At 40.9% G+C, this 18,766-nt stretch overlaps 1 protein-coding gene across 2 annotated transcripts in view; it reads left to right on the top strand.

The window, feature by feature from the left end:
* Window positions 1-5,863: 5,863 nt before the first annotated feature.
* Window positions 5,864-18,766, top strand: part of LOC107391048 (uncharacterized) — a 48,245-nt gene continuing 35,342 nt past the window's right edge. The window contains exons 1-2 of one of the 2 annotated variants that reach the window (XM_070545261.1): window positions 5,864-5,922; window positions 6,092-6,211. The gene's annotated coding sequence lies outside the window, so the exon portion shown is untranslated. The other variant, XM_070545264.1, reaches the window with a different exon arrangement.

Raw genomic sequence — 18,766 nt, forward strand, 5'->3', positions numbered from 1 at the left:
CAGAGGGGGAGGAGGAGGAAGAGGGGCGGGGGGAGTCACCAGGAAGAAAACATGAATTAAAACGTGTTTTTATCATTTGAAATACACTTTTTTTCATGTCAAACAGTGATGTAAACAATCTGGATAATATCTAAAGATTAATTTTAAGTATTGATATTGTTCCTGTCCGATGCGGGTTTCAGGTTTTCCAACTGCAATCCTAAAGATGGAGAAATGACGCCATCTGGTGGCTGTAAATAAATCGGCAACGACTTGTTTTATGAACATTCTCAGGCTCTAATAATCCTCCCGACAGCTGTAGAGGATAACTCAAATTTCATACATTTACATTAATAAATGGCCGAATGGGATGTTTATTTAAATGTAATGAAGTTCTTATAAACACAACAACTTTATATTAACAAAAAATCTGACTCCATGCCTCTCCTTCTCACTCAGCTTCCTCCTCCTCTTCATCATCATCCTCTTCTGAGAGCAGGGAGGCAGGTCGCACCTCTGCCCTCACGGGCCTGATAAATATTTTAGGCATAGGCGGGCTGAGTGGGGGAACACTTCACATATAATTTCATCACACACACACACACGCACACGCACACGCACACGCACGCACACACACACACACACACACTACATATTAAAAAGAACTAACTCTGGGTAGTCTTTCCTGCCTCTAATCCCTTTATGATTTATTTAATTAAACTCTCACCTTCGTGGTGTTATACCTTGATGTACTATTTTTTTTTTTTCAAAAATTTTCCCTAAATCATCAGTTTCTGTGGGATTCTGGATCAAAAAGAATGACCAGGGTTGATATTTACCCTCAAAAATGTTACTGATCGAGAGACAGATTTTTTTTTTATTACCTTAAACTTTTAAGATGAAGGGAACCCTCTGCCTTTCTGATAGGTTGAGACTCAGTGATCACTGATTTAGGTCGGCTGGATGGAAACACATTAAATCTTGCATTTGAGAGAAAGGAATTGTTACTAATACTGATACTGTTACTACAGCCTCAAAGAGCTAAGCAGATCCAACTCAAGTGTACTTCGTGTTAAATCCTTCAAAATAAAACATGATACTTCAGTTTCAAACATTGTTACAACCATATCAGATGATGCCCTCTAGCAGAAATATAGCTAAATCGCAACTCCTGCAGACAAAACGGATTTTTCTCTCAATACAATCAATAAAGTTTGCCAGCAGCTTTGTATTGCTTTTATTAAACTTCTGAAATATTAAAATATCCGAACACAGAAAGACAGTCTTCTTTCTTAACAAAGTCCGGGACATTAGGGATAGTCTTGTGCAACCAGGATCTGGCTGTCCTGATGTACCACCAGCACCTCCCTCATTCTGTAACTTTACTCCCATATCTCTTAGTGAATTGTCAGATCTGATTGGAAATATAAAACCAGCAGGTTCTCCTGAGGACCCTCTCCCCCCTTAGGATGGTGGGTGTCATCATCCCTATTTTGGGCCCCACAATTTTAGACATTTTTAACTCTAGCTTGGCCACTGGGGTGTTTCCTACTTCTTTTAAAAAGGCGGTTGTGCAACCAATTAAAAAAAACAGGTTTAGACAGCTCAAACTTCGCAAACTTTTGGCCAATCTCCAAATTACCGTTTTTGTCTAAGGTCCTTGAAAAGATTGTCTATTCACAGATTACGGCACACATGAATAGCTTTTCTCTGGCTGATGTGTTCCAGTCTGGGTTTAGGCCACTTCACAGTACCGAATCAGCCCTTCTTCGCGTGACCAATGACATCCTGGTGGCTTCTGACTCTGGGTCGCCTGTTTTGCTCTTACTATTAGATCTTTCTGTAGCATTTGATTCCGTTGACCACGATATTTTGCTGGATAGACTTGAGTCATGGGTAGGGCTAAGGGGTACCTCACTTCAGTGGTTCTGCTCATATCTGTCAAACAGAGTTTTCAAGGTTCAGTTGGGTAATTGTTCCTTCCACTTCCATGTGGAGTCCCGCAGGGATCTGTGCTTGGGCCTCTCCTGTTTTCAATTTACATCCTACCCCTGGGTTTCATCCTGAGGAAATATGGCCTGGGCTATCATATTTATGCAGATGATTGCCAGATCTACCTGGCTTTGAACAAACCAGGCTCCCTCTCTCTTCTGGACCAATGTTTGGCTGAAGTGAGGGATTGGCTTGCCAACAATTTCCTTAAGCTAAATGATTCTAAGTCTGAGGCACTCCTGACGCCTAACAAAACCACACACGTATCTTCTGATTTGGCCACTCTCCCTTTTGACCTCAAGCAGTGTGTTACCAACCTGGGGGTGAAACTGGATACACACTTTTCCATGGGCCCTCAGATTAACGCAGTGGTCAGATCGTGTTTTTATCAGCTGTGCAGACTAGTCCGCTTAAAACCGATCCTGAAACGAGCACACCTGGAATATGTAATTCATGCTTTTATCATCTCCCGACTGGATTATGAAAATTCCATTTTAATTGGCTTACCTGCCTCCACTCTCAACAGGCTTCAGGTCGTACAGAATGCGGCAGCCAGGTTTTTAACAAACACCCCTAGTAGATACCATATCACACCTGTACTGGCACAGCTCCACTGGCTACCCGTGAACTTTAGAGTCAAGTTTAAAATCCTGACTTTTGTTTTTAAGGCCCTGAACGATCTGGCTCCGGATTACCTGTCGGATCTTGTCACTCTGTATGTGCCAAACTGGGCGTTGAGGTCTGATTGCCTGCTGCTTCGTGTTCCATCAATGAAATACAAAACGCGGGGGCAGCGTGCTTTTGTCTATGCTGCTCTGACACTCTGGAATGCTCTTCCTCTTTCAGTGAGGCTGGCACCATCCCTCCTCCGGTTCAAATCGCTGCTGAAGGCTCACTTTTACGACCAGGCATTTTTAAATCCCTGACTTTTATTATTTTATTATGTGTCTTTTTATTGACTGTGATTATCTGCCTTGTTGTGCATTTTATTGTTGACTGTGTATTGTTTTATATTGTGTTTTTACTTTTTATTCTGTACAGCACTTTGGTTGGCTGCCATGCCGTTTATAAATGTGCTTTATAAATAAAGTTGGTATGGTATGGTATGGTAGTCATAGACACTGAAAAGGGTTTTTAAAAAGTTACACATTTTGTTTTGAACAAGAAAAAAATTTATTTGGAATTCATGATGAATGTATTACCCACTCAATTAAATAAAATAAAACCAAATGCAATTTAAAGAAGAAGAAGAAGAAGAAGAAGAAGAAGAAGAAGAAGAAGAAGAAGAAGAAGAAGAAAAGAAGAAAATATAATTTCTAAAGGACCAAAATTAGAATATTAAAGCTTTATTTACTATTTGATTTATTTACTACTTATTATTTACTATTTGATTCTTGTCTAAGTAAACTTGATTTAATTATTTGCATTTTTTAAACACATTAAATCGGTTCTTAGGTATTTGGTATATGTGGCATTCAAGAGAAAGGGTTTTCTGTCCTCTAGTGGAATTTAACCGTTACCACAGCCTTATAAAGCTAAAAAGAGATACACATCAACTGTGCTTCCTGTAAAATCCTTTAAAATAAAACATTGCACTTTATAATCTACATCAGTGGTACTCAATTCCGGACCTGGAGGGCCAACGTGTTTTAGTTTTAACTCTGCTTAAACACACCTGATTTCAATCAGCATGTGATCAACAGGCTTCTGAAGAGCCTGAAGAGCTGCTGCACAGGTGGTTCAACCACTGAATCAAGTTTGTTGGAGCAGAGAAATCATTTAAATGTGCTAGATGCTAGACCTCCAGGACCAGAATTGGGTACCCCTGATTTGTGTATTTTAAACTAGTGTTACTAAAATAGTTTGTCTCATGGTAAGAGTGTCTTCCCTTATACTATTTAACTCTAAAATCTCAATAAATCTATTTTGTTTATATGTGTTTAAAAATATTAAATAAAAGCAGTAACAGCAGCAATAAAATTAACTTATTAAAAGGCAATATAATACGAAATATGTATTTACAAATATTTTGCCAGCAGATATTTGTAATTGCATATGTGTGTGTGTGTGTGTGGTATGTATTTACAAATATTTTGCCAGCGGATATTTGTAATTGCATGTGTGTGTGTGTGTGCGTGCGTGCGTGCGTGTGTGCGTGTGTGTGTGTGTGTGTGTGTGTGTGTGTGTGTGTGTGTGTGTGTGTGTGTGTGTGTGTGTGTGTGTGTGTGCGCGCGCGTGTGTGTGTGTGTGTGTGTGTGTGTGTGTGTGTGTGTGTGTGTGTGTGTGTGTGTGTCCTTCCCACTTCTTCATGACAAGCACGGTCCTCCAGGGCTGCCGATCCCTACAAAGACACTAATGTGAAGTGACAGGACAGCCAGCAGTGCTCCGCTCGGAGGAAACCTGCTTTGTGGAGGAGACCTGAGAGCCTAGCTCATAGTGGACAACAAAAGAAAAGAGGCCTCAGAAGGACACATTTCTTTTCTTCTCCCTTTAAAGCTTCTTGGGCTGTCGCAAATTCGTGCCCATCTTTTCTCTCTTTCTCTTTTCACACATTTTTGGAGCTTAAACACACTTGTCAAAATTCTTCATGCAACGACTCAAAAATAAGTCTACATCCTGATTATCAAACAGCCTGTTCAGCATTTCTGGTGGCTTAGACACGACAGCAAAACAGTTCCTATCTGCTCTCCCTCTCACTGGAGATTTAAAAAAATGCTATAATACTCCTTGTATGACAGTATTAATGACACGCTGAACAGCTTGCAATGTTCTGGTTAAAAACAACAGGGAAACAGAAATAACAATTATTATCTGTACTGGCAAACACATCCCAACCCTACCAGAGCAGCTTTCATCTCATTGTTTAATGCATTTATCAACACTAACCTCTTGGACTAACAAGCACTTCTTCTTATTTTAAGCCAAAACCCATGAAACTTTAACACTGGACATGTGTCTTCCATTCAGACTCCGATCCACTCCTTCATGAAGAACATTTCAAACCTGATGAAGAATTAATACAAAGAACAATACGAGGTGCATGTCAGTATTTTATGATGGGGTTACAAGTCGGTGAAGAGATGTACTAGTTGAAACTTTTAATATAATTTGTTCAAATTTAATGTAATTTATCTGAAGTTATTGTAATAATATAATATAATATAATATTATATTATATTATATTATATTATATTATATTATATTATATTATATTATATTATATTATATTATATTATATTATATTATATTATATTATATTATATTATATATTTTTTGCTTTTCCAATTGTGACCACTAGAGGGTGAGCTCCATAAGGTCGGACATGATTGGTGCGTCAAAGAAACTGCAAACTAAGCAGTACATGAGCTCAGAGACATCTTCTTCAAAATAAAACAAAATAATTAACGTTCAACACATACATGTGATGACGGGATTAAAAGTGGATAAAAACAATTAAAGTTTCTATTCTGCTCGAGATCAATGTCTAGAGTACAAAAGAGTGGGAGGAAAGTTAATTTCTTCAATGACGTTTTCAGATTGTGGGATATGAAACTCTAATAAATTTGTTATTTTTGGAAAAAAAAGGATCTATAACTTTAAGTTTAAAATCATTTAAAAAACATACTCAGCATAAGTTTCCTTTCTTTTTTCCCTTTTGGTTTGCATTTGTGCCCATTTATTTAATGCAAACTTCTATTTAAATGTCACTTCTGCACGTTAAGACATGAAAAGATCTAGTGTCTATTTGCCAGTATATAAATCTAACTATTTATTCTATTATTCTTGTCAAACTGCTTTCTTGTGAAACCAGAGCTGTCTGCAACAACCCCCATGGTGTCTTATTTTGAAGGCGCGTACAGGAAGTAAAGGGGGCTGCAGATTGTAACTTGATGGAGTTTGGAGTCACATGGTTGCTGTCTAACCGAGAGCTGATGGAGCCAGATGAAAAAGGTAGGAGGCGAGCCCCTTCGGTTGCGCGTCAGCAACCCCTCAAATAAAAATCCGCTCCTGTCACTTCTGCCCTGCTCACAGAGAGACGGAGGGCTGCAAACGACAATTAAAGGCTCGTTTCCTTATTTTGTTTTATTTATTTTTTATTTCCCACGTGATGACTAAAAAGGAGGAAGCTGTGAGGAGGCTGGTGCGTTATGAGGGATGAGGATCAAGGCGCGCTGTCCCAGGAGAACCCATCAGGAGGAGATCTGCCAGTGAGGATGCTCCTCTAACGCACCGGGCCCGAGTGAGTAGCTCCCGTTTCCTCCCAGCATCCTCTGGGAAACATCTGGACAGATGTTGGTTATAGTTACTTTTATTGTGGACCGCCATCCAATAAATCGATCTCACCTATCTGACCAGTCATCATTTGGGGTTTTTATAAGTGCATTTTTGGAATCTGGATGTGTTCGTTAGAATTAGGAAGGTGCGTATTTGACCCAAATAACCGCTCAAAAATCGCATCAGGGTTTTAACGCCATGCAGCGCGTTCCGGTGGGGGATCGCGGGGTCGATCTGTCTCTTTAAAGTTTTGATTGGAGTGAACATGTGTTGCACTCTGCAGCCACAGTGGCTAATTAAAACAGCCTTTGTGAGGGGCTCTCCTATCAGGCACTCGTCATTAATCCAATGACGGCCGGAGGGCGTGGGTTGGTGCGCGTCATGATGAGAGGAAGCCACCAGTCCTGCTTACACACTTGGACTGATTAATTATGAAGTCAGAACTAATGCACTCTGGCTGCACAAGGCCAGATGCAGAAACAGACAGGAATGGGTCACTTTCACTATTCATTAGTGACAGACAGGATGATTATTAAAAAATGAATGGAAGTCAATGACGGTCCTCACAATGAATGCTAGACTTGTGTGTGTGTGTGTGTGTGTGTGTGTGTGTGTGTGTGTGTGTGTGTGTGTGTGTGTGTGTGTGTGTGTGTGTGTGTGTGTGTGTGTGTGAACACCTAAATCAGGCCCAGAGCATGCAAATGAATGAAATCCACTTACTATGCTGCAAGGGCACCTCTCATTTGTCGATATGAGTGTGTGTGTGTGTGTGTGTGTGTGTGTGTGTGTGTGTGTGTGTGTGTGTGTGTGTGTGCGTGTGCGTGTGCGTGTGTGTGTGTGTGTGTGTGTGTGTGTGTGTGTGTGTGCTATTCACCTCATTACTCTCATTGTGTTGACTTAAGCAGCAGGGTCACCCCTGAGGCCCGTTCACCTGCCTTATTGAGGAGTGATGCCATGAATCCCACCACACTTTAAAGGCTGGCGAAGCTCTTTAGCTTACGTGTCATGTTCCTCGCCGTTACTCCAGCTGAAGCATCATGTATTTATCTGCTGTATTTCTCGGCTAACTGGTGTGAGGCTGCTCCCCACTTGTGATGAGTGTGTTTTGCAGAGAGTTGGCTCCTGAAACTTGTATTTTTCAGATTTATGATTTAGCTCCAACTCCGGATTGAATCCGGGGCAATTATGCTGGCTGCCTGCCCACGCTCACTTTGAACAGGAGCTCTTTTACTTGGATTTCTTTCCACATACTAACAAAAAGTCCTCTTCCCCTTACAGCTTTTCATTTTCTGCATTTCTCTGAAAAGGATTTTACATGTTCCATGTTCTCTCTTTGTGTGTGTTAAACAAAAAAAATGTGGTCGAGAACTTTGAAAAAGAATCGGCCTTCTGTTGAAGTTGACGGAACAGTCAGACGGCCCCCACAGGGCCGAAAACAACTCCTGCTGCTGATGCACCCAAGGCGACAAGACAGGAGCACTCCTTCCTCCCTCCTCCCTATCTCATCCGGCACAGAAATGGAAAGAAAAAAAAACATTCCCCTCTGGTTCTCTTGCACACCTGCACCACTGCGCCTGTGCTCGCTCAGTCTTTCTGTCGTCCCTGCAAAGGAGCTACAGTTACTTTGGCAACATATTTGCAAAAATAGTCAAACTGCATCTTGTGCATGATCATCATCAGAGCTGCAATAAAGGAGCATAGATTTATATTTAATGTAAAAAATAAAAATTTAGAATAATGTGATTTTTATGCAAATCATTAGAATCTAACCAGCCTTGCTGAATGCACACAGAAATCTTAAACATCTTCCAAAATGTAAATATTACTACAAGAGCAACAAAACATGAGCCAAACTGAGAAAGCAAGCAACCATTTCTGCTAAATTAAACTTTTCCTCCAAAATAAACCCTCTCCTACAAGCAAATCACTCCCACCTGTGCACATTTATCTTTTTTCACTTCCCTCACAAACAGTTCCAATCATGCACGCCTCTATTTTCCAATTCTGTTCACTCTCACGTTATCGTTCTCCAGCTGCAGAATGGAGCTGCTCGTATTGAGCTCCATGATGGTTTGGAAAATGTCAGTCACCATCCATGGCCTTTGGTTGTTTGTAACAGGTGCAAAAATGTTATGTGAGCATGGCAGATCATGGGGTAAATGGGCCATGAATCCTCGAAGTGTGTGCGTGCACATCCATATGTGCACGTCAGCCATGTTGGTAATAGCTCAGGGAATGAGGGGGGTGTTGAACATTGGCCAGTCAGCCGGACAGATGTGCCCCAGCCTGGACTTTAGGAGTGCGGGGCTTCAAACTGGCCTGCCAAGCAGCATTAAAGCCACAAATCTGTTACCGACGGGCTCGGCACAGAAAAGCCCACCGAGTGCTAAAAATGCTTTCAATTATTTATTCCCTTGTGTAGAGAGGACAGAAAACATGCAAGGAAAATAAAGACAATGCAGTTTATTTTGGATCTGTTCTTATTCATCAAACATTTACACCTTCACTCTGATTGGATGTTTATTATCCGTTATCTCACTGAGCGCTAAATACAGTTCAGGCTGAGTGGAGGGACTGCTTGTCACCAGAAGCAAGAGCTCAGTAATTCATGATTATTGATTCATGTCTCAGCAAAATTTCAGCATAATATCTCTGAACACGAGCATATAGAGCATTCAGCCTAGTAAATAATGTGAAAATAAGACACTGGTTTGCATATTTATGCTGTTTTTTATCCATTTTGAGAATTAGTGATGCACTCATAATGCAAAGATCTGAGATGATCTTGTTCCAAACTTTGTTGTTTAGTATTTTCACAAGCGTTTGATGATCTCCATACCCGCTGCTTAGGGTGAGGTCTCTGCAGGAGTGAGGCCATGAAAAGAGTCATTTTGCATAGTTTGAATGGAAAACTATTTTGACAAAAATGTCGTTTAGTTTGTTTTACTGGCCTAAGGACATTCTGTCTTGCCCTGACCCTTTTCAGCTGCAGGAGTATGTGACTCAGTTTTTCTGCCATTTGGTGCCGACTTGCTCCTCTCACTCTTCAGAGCGTCTTTGAAACGCCTCACAGCTACAGCTCAGCGAGTGGGAAGGATACTGTTTTGTTATTCATACTTCAGCTATGAGTTTGTCACTGCAGGTGGAGAAGTGCTTCTACCAAAAACGGTTTAATCTGCGCAATCACCGCGAACCTTCGGGATCTCGTTAGCAGGAATTGGATTCTTCTCTCAGCTGCTCTTCTGTTTGCTTCATGTCACATCTGCTTTTGGTACATGAAAAGAAATCTGTGTGGTCTTGCTTCAAGAAAAGGAAGCAAGTTACATAATCACTTCTAATACTCTGATGTAGGGTGTCAAACCTGCAACTTGCAGGTGTTTTTGCAAATATTATGTTTCCTCTGACAAACTTCGTATCGGTGTTTGTCGAGACTGAAATGACAATCCAGAGTAAAAACTGCTGCCAGCAACAAGAAAATGCAGTTAGGTTATCGAGTCAGTACAAGGAGATATGTTAGAAAATTAGAACGCATTACTCTAATCAGAATGGACCGCCATAAGCAAGCCTAACATCAGGCATTTTTGTAGCATTAAAACTTTAGTTTTAAATGTGTGGAAATTGGTCATTCTGAGTTTTCTATGCAGGCTGAACATGAAAATAATCTCCTACGCCTAGAAATAGATGGTGAAACTCTAGGGTTTGAAAAGTCAGACAGATCTACGTCACACTGTTACTTAACATTCATGGACTCACCCATCTTGACTCACGACGGGGAAGGCTGTTGTTGGTTTAGCGTCCAGGAAACAACAGAGAACATCTCGACTAGTAAAAGCTAGCTGTTAGCATTAGCAACACCACCACACAGAACAGGCTTGTGTTATTGGTGGAGATAAAACATCCATGTTGCAAGTCAGTGGTAGAGTCACGTTTCTGTTATTCAATCCAAGGTGAAATGTCCAATTATTCAAGATTCAACATCATTTTATTGTCATTGCACAATGGTGTACAATGAAATTGACTTTGCACTCATTAAAGTATCTTTCCAGAGTTTTCCCCTTCCAGAAATTCAGAAATACTCCAGAAAGAGAATTTAAAGACAGCTCACATGAGGAGGTAGTAAAATGTAAGTAAAATAAAATAAGGCTAAAATAGAAGTCATGCACTCTCTCTCTCTCTCTCTCTCTCTCTCTCTCTCTCTCTCTCTCTCTCTCTCTCTCTCACACACACACACACACACACACACACACACACACACACACACACACACACACACACACACACACACATGTTTCACATGCACAACCTGTTTAAGGTGCAAAAAAATGCAAAAGTATAAATGTAAACATGGTACTAAGACAAGTCTAAACTATAAAGTGAACATAATATAAATGTAAACAGTCACGTGTTGAGGTATCAGGATTAACTAGCTTAATGTAAAGGTGCTGTAGTGCAATGGTTGTCCTACAGAGTCCTTGTTAGTGACCTCCTAGCAGCTACATTCAGTTCAGTGATTACTCTTTCATAAAAGCCGTTCATCAGCCTGGCGGTGCGTGTTTTTATTGCTCTGTATTGTTTACCAGGCGGAAGAAGTTTGAAGAAGTGGTTAGCAGGGCGGGTGGAGTCCTTTAGGTCGTTTGTGGTTTTTCGAAGGCAGTGAGTGGTGAAGATGTCATCCAGGGCAGGCAGGTGTGTGTTTGTTATTTTTTCAGCAGTTTTGATTACTCTTTGCTGGGCCTTCCTGTCAGCTGCTGAGCTGCTGCTCCACACCAGAATGCTCTTGGTCAGGACACTCTCGATAGCAGTGATAAAACCACACCAGCAGTTTTTGTGGCAGGTTTATCTTCCTGAGAATCCTCAGGAAGTATAGCCGTTGTTGTGCCTTCTTCATCAGAAACTCACATGTCAGTCACCATGTGAGATCCTCTGATATGTTTGTACCCATGAACTTGAACCGTGACACACTCTTCACCTGCTTCCCATTTATTGTGAGTGACTGCTGCTCCACCTTTTTCCTTCTTGGGTCAATCAGGATTTGTTTGGGTTTGTTCGTGTTCAGGGTCAGGTTTAGTTCAATTCAATTAAATTCTATTAAATTCACGAGAGGAGAGGATGTTGGCCAAACTTAACAGACTGTGGTCGGTTTGTTTGAAAGTCTTGTATCCATATCAGGAAATACGACTCCAAAACCTGCCGTGTTGTGTCATTCTCTGCTGAAGCAGTCGTCCCTGCTGATCAAAGTGCTTCTGGGCTTTCTTAGCCCGGGGTATGGCTTGCAAGGCATTCATTCCTACCAGAGAGTGCAAATGTATTGTTTAAAAGAGTAAACCACACCTTTAAGAGCATGTAGACAGCATCAAACCTAACCAACAGTTGCTCAATCACATTAAAAATCATGAACAGATAGTGCTGCTAAAAAAGCAGAGAAGAGCTGCCAGATGTCCACAGAAATACTCAATGAGCAAAGATTGTGTTTGTTCCAGATTGACGCATGAACAATGGAGGTGTATTTAATAATTCCCTGATGTGTCTTTCATCACTGGTGTGTTTTGTTCTTGCTTCTTTTTCTCAGCCAACTTTTTATAACACCACCACAAGATGTCTGTAAATTCATTTGGAATGCGAGACCACCTACTTGCAAAATGTGAAAAGTAATTTTAATAATAGTTCTTTGTTGTTGTTTCTTGATTATCTTGTTTTGTAATAATTTGGAGCCACAATCATGATTGAAATACAAATGCAATTAATTGCACAGCCCAAGCATTTATAATATTTTAATTGAGCTCTCAAAAGTAATCATCAGATGTACATCAACACTTATTCAGCAAACACAGTTAGTCAGTTTTACAAATACTGAGCTAAGATTTGGCCTATTAGTAGCTGAGAGGCATCCAGAACATATACCATGACTGTTAACTGGGTGTGAAAGGTCATGCAATAACAGGTTGAAATCAATATTTATTCCTCCAACAAATTCTGGGCCTTAATTAATCATATTGCTTAGGAAAATGTTCTAAAACACTCAAGTTCTCCTTTGTGATGGAGTGTGAGTTTTCAGTTTGTATGCTTGTGCTCCAACACCTCTCCAAGCTGTCTGTAGGTTTTACATCTACGTGCTTATGCCAGGTAGTGTTATGCGTGCAGTTGCATGTTATGCATTACAATTATAACATCTTCTGAACGTCTCTTCCTGCTGGAGACAGTGGAAGCAGATCGTGCTCTGGTGGGCAAGTTCACCTTTGCAGCAGTATCTGTTTATCGATTCCTCTTGCAGTCACACAGGTGTTGCTGATGCGAGATCAGCCTCTGCACTCAAAGTTGACAGTATTTATTTATATTTATTAACAGATGGGTCGCTCCTTTGCTCTGCAGCCCTCAGAGTACTCACCTCACCTGTCTCACCTCAGCAGTGCTTTCCAGATCTGTCTTGGGTGTTTAGGATCAAAGAATGCACTCAAAAAAAGACATCCACCTCAGCTTGAGCTTACCATGAACAAAGGAGGCTGTAGGGACAGGGAAAGTTTGCAGGGTGGAACGAAGGGTGGAGCCGAGGGCTCTGGGGAGGACGGCAAGACAGATCCCATATTGATTGTTTTAGTAAGAGAATCCTCCGGCTTTTAGTGGGGCTGCTTAACAAGAGGGGCTGTGGAAAGAGAGATCACATCATCTGAACTCCACTGTGGAGGCTCCCTTCAGCTTTAAAGAACAATTCACAACAAAATCAAAACAAAACAAGAGGGATTCTAGAAATAAGTGTCAAACACATTTGTTTCTGACACTTTCTTTCGCCATAATAGCATTTATACCATTCAGGTTTTCAAAAGGTGTAATAAAACACCTTCAGACAAAGAGGTTGAGCAAACTATCAGAGGCTCATGATCTACACCAAAAAGAGGCATTTATATGCACCTCCCATCACACAGCACAGCTCCACATCCGATCTCCATCTTTGCAGCTGGCTTGCATGCGTACTGTGGTTTTGTTTGCACTGACGTCGTCTTGTTTTGCTGCATGCATGTGATCCATCTCTCTTGCTCTTTAGTAAGGATCCCAGCTTCAGAGAAGCACTGAGCTATTTTAGGAGGCAGCAGATTGCGTTGAGCGAGGGAAGGGAAGTGACACGACTAGCGCAGAGATTTCTTGGTGTCTGAAAGTCTTGAAAAGGCTTTTCTTTAGTTCCACACTCCCCTGACACCTTGCAGATTGCACATAGCTACCATCAGATAATGGGAAAGCTACAGAAGCAAGCTGCAGACCAAAGCTTCAAGATAAACAATCATTTTAGTGACAACCGCCTTATTTTACATTTTACAATAAGAATATACACATTATGCTGAGTTTATGTGAACTATTGTGTAACTGGCACAAAATATGCGTGTTTATGTTGTCACGGTGACATCTTAGTACATGGATTATTATATTTGAAAGCTTCTGTGAGCTATGGAGACTTTGAAGCACATGAAACACACCACTTTGTGTGAGAATAGCTGAGCGTAGGCCTGGGACTATTTTTGGGCTGTTTTTTGATTATTGAATTTTATTATTTATGTGTTCACCTCTACATAAAAGAGAGCTGAAGTCTCAAGTGATCTCTCTCTTTTATTCCTCTTACTCTCTCACTTTCTTTAATGTACTCTCGCAGAAACGATCGGTTTGCCACTTTTTCTGCAAAAAGCCGTCATTACTTTCATTTCACTCGATTTGATGGTCAATCTATTCACTTTTCTGTCGAATGAGCTCATGTGCAGATCGTGCGTGTGTGTGTGTGTGTGTGTGTGTGTTCACTGTGTTTTCATGTGCTTGCACTTGTTTAATGAAAACACCTGCTGCCACTCACTAAACACACACATCAGTCAGCCATCTGATCGATACCCAGCTGGGCTTGTCAGCGTGGTGCCTGTCATGAAATCTTTGCTAACCCAATTAACCAAACTGTGCACTAACTAAATTAGCAGAACCCTTTGAACTGAACTAACCTGACTCACAGTGGCAGACACATCTATCTCTGTGGGATCAAACATGCAACGCCAGCAATAAATTACCGTTCATTTCATTAACTTCCTCCACACTGAGCCGTACAGTCTGGAGAAAAACAAAGTGATGTGAGAACGGTCAGCACGTTTACATTTAAAGCACCAATCTTAAAACATATTTTATTTTCAGTCAGAAAAAACAAGTAAACTATAGTAGATGGCTGAATTGTGTGTATCATATATGGCAGTGAACCTCAACAGGCAGCCCGTTGTCCACATCAGGCGTTGCCAGACTTTTCCTACCCTTTGGGCCCTATCGTCCCCCCAGTTGGGTGACTTTGAAGTTTGGCAGCAAAGTTAATGTCCCAAATACCAATAATTGACAAACAACTACAACTGCAATCAAAACTGTTTAGATGGGAAACAAAGCCATTTTAAATATGAATAAATTAAGATCCTTTCTTTTTTAGAAGAGTATCTGGCCCTCACTGTGTCTGATAGAAAAAAAACTCTGGCCCTTTAACAAATTTAGTTGAAGACCCCTGCTGTCTGATGTTTGTGCAGAAACACAGTAGTGCCACCTAAAATCACACAGAGTGACAAAGGCAAAAATGTTTTGTTTGTTTCACTGTTACGTGGCTTTTGTTTGGATCCAAACTGTGAGAAAAATCTTGGATTATAATTGCATGTGCCCACCATCAGATAATGCCTTTAAACTGCAACAAGAACAACAGGTTTAGTGATTTTGTCCTTACATGGAGAAGTCAGCGCACGTGGCCTCTTAGCTTTGTGTGTGTTCAATGTTCTTGTGAAATCTCACTCCTGACCTTCTATCTCTCTCTTTATGACAGGTGGGTTGTGTTTGTGCGTGCTAAGGTTTTACAGACCCTCACTTTGCACACCCGGAGCAGGAGGTTGCATCTTAATACACTGAAACAGCAACAATCTGACTTTTATGACTCATTCTCATTTACATTTCTCCATGCTTACATTCAGACATGCATTTATCAACAAAATACCTCTTTAAGGATTTTTAGGAAATTTTCAGAAATGTAATCTTGTGATGCATGTTTCAAACTGATTAATATTCGGAGTCAGCGCTAGGCTCCAGATGCACCTTTTGTTCAAAGCGAAATCATAAATTTTATTAGAAAAAAAAGTGTTGCACAGGCAGGAATATTCATTGAGGTCATTTATAAAGGTTACAGAATTAAAAAATGCAGGTGTGAAATTTAGCAAAATAGGAACAGGAGAGGGGGAAATCAGATGATTGAGACAAACCAGGGAACAGGCATGATGAAGAGGAACAAGAGGCTAAATCTTTGAGATGTGTGGTTGATTGAAAAGCCTTTTGAGTTTCACATGCAGGCTGAACATGAACATGCATTAGCTTCTGATAGTAGACAGTGAAAATCTAGGATTTGAAAATCCTCACAGATCTACTTCAAGCTGTGAACTAGCATTCATAGACTCACCCATCTTGACTCACGACGGGGAAGGCTGTTGTTGTTTTAGCGTCGAGGAAGCAGCAGCGGACGTCTCGGCTAGTTCGAGCTAACTGTTAGCGTTAGCAACTTCACCAAATAGTAGGTGCATTGGTATATTTTTTCCCTGGAGAACGACTTACATGGCGTTTATTCCTAGACCACCGCTAATGAATCAACCACTCCTTTAAGAAATGGTCCAAAGAAAGGACTCTACGCCTCTAATAAAGTGATTGATCAAACTCAGATTTATTCTTGTGTGACCATTAAAATCAAATTTATTGAACACTACAGTGAGCAAAAGACAGAGCGACTGAATGTGTTATACTTTCCCAGCACAGTCATTCCTTAGAAAATGCTACGGATAACTAAATTCCACCTAGTTACGTTACAACTTTAAACCGCTGCATGTATCATGGTTTCCAGTCCAACAACCTTACATTTCAGCTGGATAAAACTTGTCATTTGTGACTTTTCTGCAGCTTGTGCGAGTGGATGTGCAGGCGTAGTGACTTGGCGGCTGTGCAGGAGTGGAGGTGTATGGTAGGTGGCCTTGGACAAGGAGTGTAAAGAAAAGCAGCGTGACTCACCGACAGAGGAGCCTTCATAGTCCATTGATGAGCAACCCACATAGCTCCTCTCTCCTCTGTCTTCCTCTCCATCTGTGCTGTTTGGTAAGGCCAGTCAGAGAAAGATGGGAAACATGTATGTAGGTTAACATTTCAGGATTCACAGAGTGTAATGGTTTTTCCCCCAGCTGCCATTGTTGAGGCTGACCCAGCTTTTAAGACTGAATCAAATCAATGGCTTTTCCGTCTTTAGGCTGGGAGGAGCAGGGGGAGGCTCTCTGTATCTGCACAGCCATGATAGCGTTGCTCAATGGGCACTAACCACCTTTCAAATGGAAATGGAGCGTCCAGTGAAATAAGACACAGCCATGTGAATGATAGAGCGAGCCAGTGAATGGTGGAGCTGGTAGAGGTGGGGTGTTAGGTTTTGACTTGGAGCTTTCTTTAAACAGAACGATTCAATTCAATTCAATTCAATTTTATTTATATAGCACCAAATCACGACAAGAGTCATCTCAAGGCACTTCACATAATAAACATTGCAATTCAGGTCAGTTCATTAAGCCATTCAGAAAAAATGTTTCCTATATAAGGAACCCAGCAAATTGCATCAAGTCACTGACTAGTGTCAGTGACTATACAGCAATCCTCACACTAAGCAAGCATATAGTGACTGTGGAGAGGAAAACTCCCTTTTAACAGGAGGAAACCTCCAGAGGATCCTGGCTCAGTATAAGCAGCCATCCTCCACGACTCACTGGGGATCGAGAAGACAGAGCAGACACACACACACACACACACACACACACACACACACACACACACACACACACACACACACACACACACACACACACACACACACACACACACACAGATTGAGGTTTATGTTTTGAAATTGAGCTAAAAAAAGAACCCCTTTCTCTAAAAATGTGTTGCATGTGGGCTTTAATGCTTGCACTTGCAAACATGCTGTAAATGCAGAGAATGACTCATACGAAACTATAAGGTGCTGTGTGCATCTGAAAGCCCATGGACTTACAGTACTTGCTCACCGTGGTGTGTCCCGTTTTGTGACCCTCGTTAACTTGCTTACACACATGTGGAGTCAGAATGATTCCTGCTAAAGGGGTGAATGGATTTATAAATTGCTTACACAGAAAGTGAGTGGTATGATCAGGTTGAATACTGGCTCAATACAGTAACGCCCTGCAGGGAAAGGCTCAGAATAAATCACTCATAGATTCGACTGGCCCTGAAGAGTAAAGGGGAAAAATTGTGTGAGTGTGGATTTAGTTCTTAGTCTTTGTTTTGCTTCTGGAAGTTCCCGCCCTCAGCATGAAACCTGTCCCTTTGTGAAAGTTGCAGCCCATAACGGTGATGGGGAGAGCTGCTGGGTGTGTGTGCTGTGGTAAACTGTTTCATGGAAGTGTTGACATGTGTAACTGCTCCAATTGGTTCGCTGGAGTTGTCCTCAGGGAAATACGGGGAGCAGCAGAGGCAGAGACAGACAGATGCTGATGAAGAGTCAGTGTCTGGCCTGCATGATTTTGTGTTTTAGTAAATGATGATGTGCAACAAATGTTTCAAATTTATAGAGAATTTGTTAGACAATTGCATGTTTTTAAGTTTGATTTTGCAACCATGCATGAGTTTGCATTGACATGAATGAGCATATGATGACATAATGTCTCAGCTTGGAGGTCGTGTTTATGTTGTGTTTGCTCAGGACTTTCCAGGGCTCCATATGGTGTCAGGGGTGATAAATTGACTCTAGGGGCAGCACTTAGCAGCTGTTTGTGTGGACTTACAGCAGCAGACGCTGAACCTTGGTCTTTTCACTCTCTTTAAGGGCTTCAGCTAAGTGAACTTTTGCCAATAAACCCAATGTTTAGTGTACAATACAACCAGGACTCCGTTGCTCAGCCTGTGTCCTTTATTTATCTTTAGTATTTGTTTGCTAATTAATGAAACTAGCGCTGTTTCTCTGCTTCATTAGCTGTAGACTGTGACGTAAGTTTGGTGTTGTCTGAATCACAGATGGAGATAGTTAAGACATTTAGAAAGTGGCGAGCGAAGGTCAGAAAAAATTTAACATTTATTTAATTAATGTATTTTACATTTACTGTTGTAAAGATCTTTGAACAGCCTCAGTTTGGAGAAAAATAGATTAGCTTTGACTGAATTGGTTTGCTAACAACTAGTATGAGCAAGACCAGCTCCAAATGGCATCTCAAATCTCAAAAACAGGTGAATGATTTTTTTGTAAATCTCTACTTTGCCACACACTTTGTTACAGATGCTTTGTTATAGATAAATTGAAGCTACTTGTAGTTGTGAGTGATTCAGTAAAAGTACAACATTATGACTTTCAACAACAAAATCACAATTTCAAGTTAATCACAGACAATGAAACTAGACAGGATCATCTAAGTAGATCCCTAAGTATGTAGAGATCAGGTAAACATATCTCTGACATAACTTTCATTATCACCAT

The sequence above is a fragment of the Nothobranchius furzeri genome, chromosome 15, assembly GCF_043380555.1.
Source record: "Nothobranchius furzeri strain GRZ-AD chromosome 15, NfurGRZ-RIMD1, whole genome shotgun sequence".
In the NCBI taxonomy this organism is placed as follows: Eukaryota; Metazoa; Chordata; class Actinopteri; order Cyprinodontiformes; family Nothobranchiidae; genus Nothobranchius; species Nothobranchius furzeri.